The sequence below is a fragment of the Notolepis coatsorum genome, assembly GCF_963971535.1.
Source record: "Notolepis coatsorum genome assembly, chromosome: 2".
Classification (NCBI taxonomy): domain Eukaryota; kingdom Metazoa; phylum Chordata; class Actinopteri; order Aulopiformes; family Paralepididae; genus Notolepis; species Notolepis coatsorum.
In genome coordinates this window covers 161246386-161253310 of record NC_140166.1, presented here as the reverse complement: position 1 = coordinate 161253310, position 6925 = coordinate 161246386, and positions in this window count along the sequence as shown.

Genomic DNA, 6925 nt, shown 5'->3' with positions numbered 1-6925 from the left:
GAGAGAAGAGAGAGAGAGAGAGAGAGAGAGAGAGAGAGAAAGAAACAGAGACACACAGAGAGAGAAACACACACACAGACAGAGAGAGAGAGACTGAGGCAGAGAGAGAGAGAAATGAGAGAGAGACAGGGGGAGAGAGAGAGGAAGAACAGAGAGAGAGAAAGAGGTGGAGGGAGGTAAGAGTAGTGAGAAAGACAGAGAGAGAGGAGAAGAGAGAGAGAGGGGGAATAGTAGAGAGAGAGAAGGGGGAGGAAGAGCAGATAGAGAGAGACTGATAATGCGAGAGAGAGAGTGAGAGAGAGAGAAATAGAGAGAGATAGAGAGAGAGAGAGAGAGAGAGAGAGAGAGAGAGAGAAGAGAGAGAGAGAGAGAGAGAGAGAGAGAATGAGAGAGAGGGGAAGAGAGAGAGAGAGAGACTTTATTAGAAATAAAAAAATAAACAAATGGAGAAAGAAAGAAAGAAAGAAGAAAGAAAGAAAGAAAGAAAGAAAGAAAGAAAGAAAGAAAGAAAGAAAGAAAGAAAGAAAGAAAGAAAGAAGAAGAAAGAAAGAAAGAAAGAAAAGAAAGAAAGAAAGAGACAGAAAGGAATTGTATGAATGTACACAGAGGCGATGACGTATACAGTAGAGAGATGAGTGAAATAAATACACCAGTACAAACGTAATGAAGGGGAATAGGAGGAAAGGGCTCTGGTCAGCAGATGAGTGGTGCTGTGTGAAGAAGAGAGGGTCTTAAACCCAGCCAGTCCTCTTATGCCAGACTTCAGTCTCTATCCCATGGATCAGTCTATAAGGCTTTAACGCAGAGACAAACATGGACCTCCAATGACCTCTGTGTAATATTAACTGGACTTATGTATATCACGGCACATAAATAGTATTACGTGTGTATTGATTTAAATTCAATAGATAGATTTGCACACGGGTGCAGAAGATCAGATCTTTTAACTCTGTTGCAAATGTTTTTCATGGTTAGCTAAATGGAGAAACCGAAAACAAGTACTGAATATATATTACTCAAGTACTATTAAATCAGTTAAAATGTATTTAAAGGGGTACTTCACCAAAGATCAATGCTGATTTATTATGCGTATAATCTCACATACATATCCCCAACACTTGCACACGTTTGTTTAGTTTGCACACGTTAGTTTAGAGAGTCAATGAGTTTGAATATGTCCCCCGGTGACGTCATCGGAGGGCACTGTATCCTCGTGTTGTGTTAATTACACATCAATGAAATGACGTGGAGTGTAAAAATAGCCGATGGACATCACTGGAGGACATATTTACACTCATATGAACTCTCAATAACTGTCAAACTGTGTGCAAAACTGTTTAGAGCTTTGGGATATATGTGTGAGATAATGTAGCTATACACATTGGCACTGTTTTTTTTTATATAGAAGTAAAAGCATGTATCTTGGAAATTACTCACACACTTAAATATTTAGTGATATGCGAAGGACAATCGTAAAAATGTTGTGCATGTTCTAATATTCGTCCTACTCTCACCCCACCCTCAAATTAACTGAACACTTTAGGGCGTGATCTTTTTCTAAATGTTTTGATGAGTCATTATAAGGTCATGGGTCAGGGATGGTCCTTTTAAAAAACTTGTCTCCGTTAAGAGAGGTACAAATCCAAAATGACTGTGTTTTACTGTAAATGACAGATGCCTGTTTAGTGTTTACACACACTGCTCTTATAGGACCAAACATTCAAGTCAAACACATTTACATTTACATTTAGTAATTTAGCTGACGCTTTTATCCAAAGTGACTTACAAGTTCTGTAACAGGTCAGCAGGAAGGGTACAACTCTGGCAGCTAAGTAATGTTCATCAACAGTGTTGAAACTTGGGTGCTGCAGTGTTGAGTGCATAGTAGTAGAGACATATTAGTATATTATTAGGTAGTAATATAGACAAAGAAGATTAATTAGTGGAAGAGTGCATGATAGGTAGAGACAGTAAGACGGTTATTTTATTATTATTATTATTATTGTTTTTATTTACTTCAGGTATTGATTGAAGAAGTGTGTTTTTAGTCGATGGCGAAATTTAGATTATTTATTATTAGTAGCAAGGTGCATGATAGCAAAAGACAGTATGAAGGTTATTTCTTTATTGAAATCTTTAATTTCAGATATTGATTGAAGTGTTTTTATGTTGATTGAGCAGAACATTTGTCTGGTTTCGGCTGGTTCCTGAGTGTGGTGGAAAAACAAATGACTCATTGAACTAAAAGCACAGGCTTTTAAAAGTACACAAATAAATGTTTTTTTTTCTTTTTTAAGAAACTACAGTACATGTATTTAGCCTCTGGGAACCCTGCTTATCTGATTTGTTTACACAGACAACTGGCGGTAGTACGGTTTATGAGAATCTAACGCTCTGTGTGAAGGTAACCGTTGACAGTGAGGTGAGAGTGAGGAGGCGTGGGTTCTAAACAGTGCGCTCGGTGCGGTTGAGTGAGTGTTTGGACCTTAGTCTGAAGTTTATGACCCTACTTAACGCTTTGCATTCACGTTTTATTTAGTTTGTTTGTTTATTGTGTATTTTTCTTAACCATTTGATTCGTTTTTATTTCATTTGTGCAGTACTATAGGCCTACAGTGTTTTGAAAAGCTCTCTATGAATATTACATTTATTATTATTACTATTACTATTATTATTATTTTATTATTATTATTATTATTATTATTATTATTATTATTATTATTATTATTATTATTATTATTATTATTATTATTATTATTATTATTATTATTATTATTATTATTATTATAATTATTATATTATTATTATTGCTATTGTTGTTGTTGTTGTCGTCGCCATCGCTGCTATTATTATAATTATTATTACCGTGTCTTTGTGGTGTGATGTACTGGTTGAGAGAGCGCGTGGACGTTCACACAAATAATAATCCTTGACTGTAGGGCACATTCCAGAAGGGGGCGCCCTAGAACATCATTTAGAAACACTACTACTGTATATTCTACCCACTGTGATTTCTTCTCTGCTGAGGGAGAGAGGGGTAGAGAAAGACAGGCTGTGGGGGGGGGGGGGGGGGTAATTAAGGGTTAAGGAGGCTAAACAAAGTAGGATTGATTGATTGAAAACTTTATTAACAGATTGCAGAATGGGTACAATACAGTACAGCTCAATAGAAACAACTGCTAAGAGGATGAAGACCAGAAAAATACTTTCGTCTTGTTTACATGTGGGTCCTCCATTTTCAATTCATCAAGACATTTTAGAGACATACAAATATACGGTACTAGGTAAGAGTAAGTAAGGAAAGTGAAGAAGAAGAAGAAGAAGAAGAGAAGAAGAGAAGAAGAAGAAGAAGAAGAAGAAGAAGAAGAAGAAGAAGAAGAAGAAGAAGAAGAAGAAGAAGAAGAAGAAGAAGAAGAAGAAGAAGAAGAAGAAGAAGGAGGAGAGGAGGAGGAGAGAGGAGGAGGAGGAAGGTTGAAGTATTCAAAATGGTATATAAAATATGAAGGCCTGCATGGTGCTTGTATTGTAACGAGTGGGACTGAGAGTCCAGATTATTGTTTGACTGAACCGCCGCACCTCTCGCACCATAGATCCCGTCCCGCTCGCAGGGACAGCACTGTTTACACGCATGTGTACAGTAGAGTACAACTGTGAACGTTAACCCAGTCATGTAATTACATGTTTTCATAAGATAACAGCCACGCTCGAGATAACAGGCGAGTGCCATGTGTGACATAACAAGGGGCATATCGTATGAACTGGTTACATTACCCACATTATATTATAATCATGTCTGTTTAATATAATTCTTCAGGGCTCGTTGGCAGGGCTGGGTCTCAGGTGTAGACTATACATTTGGAGAAGGTGTTGATGGCCAGTTGCGTTTGGGGACAGAGAGGAGCGTGCAGCATTTTGAGAAGTGGAAATCACAGAGCCTCCAATGAAGGGAATACACTGTAGTTATAATAAAGTACATTACATCGCTCTTTGTATTACAGTAGGACAGAAGGAATCATGACTGTGTGTGTGTTGTGTGTGTGTGTGTGTGTGTTGTGTGTGTGTGTGTGTGTGCGCGCGTGCGCAATATTATTATTATTATTATTATTATTATTATTATTATTATTATTATTATTATTATTATTATTATTATTATTATTATTATTATTATTATTATTATTATTATTATTATTATTATTATTATTATTATTATTATTATTATTATTATCCTATTTGTTTGCAATGTGGCCAATCAGGCCCTTTTGTAACTAACTATCTCTCAATATCTGATTGCATTATTAGTGTTTATGTCCTTGACATAAATCATTCAAATGTATGTGTGTATATGTGTGTCCACTGTATATGTAAAGTAGATGTATTTCTATGTACAGTACGTACTGTATATACGATCAGGAGTGTAAAGTACTTGAGTAATTGTACTTCGTTACAATACTTAAGTACTGTTTTGGGGGATTTGTACTTTACTCGAGTATTATTAGGTTTGTATACTTGTACTTTTACTCAATAACATTTCAGAGAAAAAAATACATACTTTTTACTCCTTACATTTAAAATGCAGACCTACAAAGTACAAATCTCACAAGTCCAACAAATTTAATTCGTATATTTGTTTCTCTGGCCGAACTAACGTTAAATGTTATTAATCCTGCGGCTGCACTTTATTTAAAAATGGAAAGTTAACCCGCCCATACCGCATGCTGATTGGTCCTTGTGCAAGACTAGAAAGCGGGGATCTTCGATTAAACACCTGCTATCAGAAGAATAGACAGTCAGAAAAAAGTTTTTACTTTACTTAAGTACATTTAAAAGTAGAAACTTTTTTACTTTTACTCACGTGTGTTTTTAGCCAGATACTCTGACTTTTACTTGAGTAAGATTTTGAGACGTTACCCATACTTTCACTTAAGTATAATTTCTGGGTACTTTTTACACCCCCTGTATACGATGTACTATTGCATGTATCACGTACTACTGTACCGGTATACGTGCTGCAGGACTCTGAGTGTCCGAGCATCGCGGGCACCTCCGTGTGCGAGCGTCTGGCTCGGCCTGGAGGATAATATGTGGGTGCCGGTGTTGAGAGGACGTCCGTGTGTATACACACACACGTGTGTACACAGCATTACATGCGTGTGGGTGGGCAGTGTGAGAAGACAGAGGCTGTTTGTAGTGAAAACAGCACGACTGAAGACACACAGAGAGGAAAGTAAACACAGGCTGGGCTTTGAAGTGGAGAGCAGGGTAACGCTGTTGTGAAGCTAGTTATTTAACCAACACGGGCGTCTCAGGGGAGGTCAGGTCACGGCTGCAGCGTTGGCCTGTGTCGGGCTACGGGGCCGGGAGGGTTAGTGAAGGTACGCTGTCGTCGTGGTGGATACAACGTATGGATTTCTTTTTACGATACCGTAAATATCGTCAACGATATGTACAAATCGTGGAATTATACATGTATTTGGGGGGGGGGGGGATTTCCTGATGAAAAAAGCAACCAAACATAAAAAAAAATATATATATATATACATATATATATAATTAATATAATAATAATAATAATAATAATAATAATAATAATAATAATAATAATAATATAATAATAATAATAATAAAAAAAATAATAAAATAATAATAATAATAATAATAATAATAATAATAATAGCTTCATTTTATATAGCGCCTTTCAATAGACCAAGGTCGCTTTACATAGGGGGGGGGGGGGGGGATAACAAAAGTAACAAACATAGTGGACAGACACAACATAAAAAGTGAGAAATTAGGGGTTAAAGGCTAAGTTGAAGAGACCGGTTTTGAGTCCAGAATGGAAAAACCTCATTATTATTATTATCATTATATGGTCAAAAATAAGACTAATATATGGTATATGATATTGGCCCAGCCCTATCTAAGTCTATAGGTCACACTGTATCAGTAATAATAGAGGAGGTGAGGGGGCGGGGCTAACCGTGGTGTTAATGGGTTTGAAGTGGTGAGGGATATCCAGTCTTGAGTGGATGAGGTGATGTGGCATACAGAAGGGCTGGGGCGTGTGTGTGTGTGTGTGTGTGTGTGTGTGTGTTCATCTACATGTGTGTGTGCGTGTGTGTTTGTGTGTGTGTTCATCTATACGTGTGTGTGTGAGTGAATGTGTGTGTGTGTGTGTTCATCTATATGTGTGTGTGAGTGAATGTGTGTGTGTGTTCATCTATATGTGTGTGTGAGTGAATGTGTGTGTGTGTGTATGTGTGTGTGATTGCATTCATCTAAGTGTACGTGTGTGTGTGCGCACGCATGTGTGTTAGTGTGTGTGGTGTGTGTGTGTGTGTGTTTGTGCATGTGTGTGTATGTGTGTCCATGCATTCTTCTATGTGTGTGGGTGCGTGTGTATATATATATAGAATATGAGTGAGTGTGTGTGTTTAGGTGTGTGTGTGTGAATGCATTCATCTAAGTGTGCGTGTGTGTGTGCACGCATATGTGTGTTAGTGTGTGCGTGTGTGTATGTGTGTGCATGCATTCATCTACATGCGTGTGTGCGTGTGTGTGTGAGAGAGAGAGAGTGTGTGTGTGTGTGAGTGTGTGGTGAGAGAGAGAGTGTGTGAGAGAGAGAGTGTGTGTGAGTGTGTGTGTGTGAGTGTGTGTGTGTGTGTGAGTGTGTGTGTGTGTGTGTGTGTGTGTGTGTGTGTGTGTGTGTGTGTGTGTGTGTGTGTGTGTGTGTGTGTGTGTGTGCGTGCGTTCGGTGGACTATAGGGTTGTGTATGTTGGAGGGTACAGGCAGCACAGCGGTGCAAATTGAGGTCAGTTTCAGCAAGTAGCTCCTTTTAACTTTGATCCTTCAACTGAACTGGATAAAAGACATCCTGTTTCCCTTAACCAGGAGAGGGGGGGAGAGAGGGAGAGGGGGGAGAGAGAG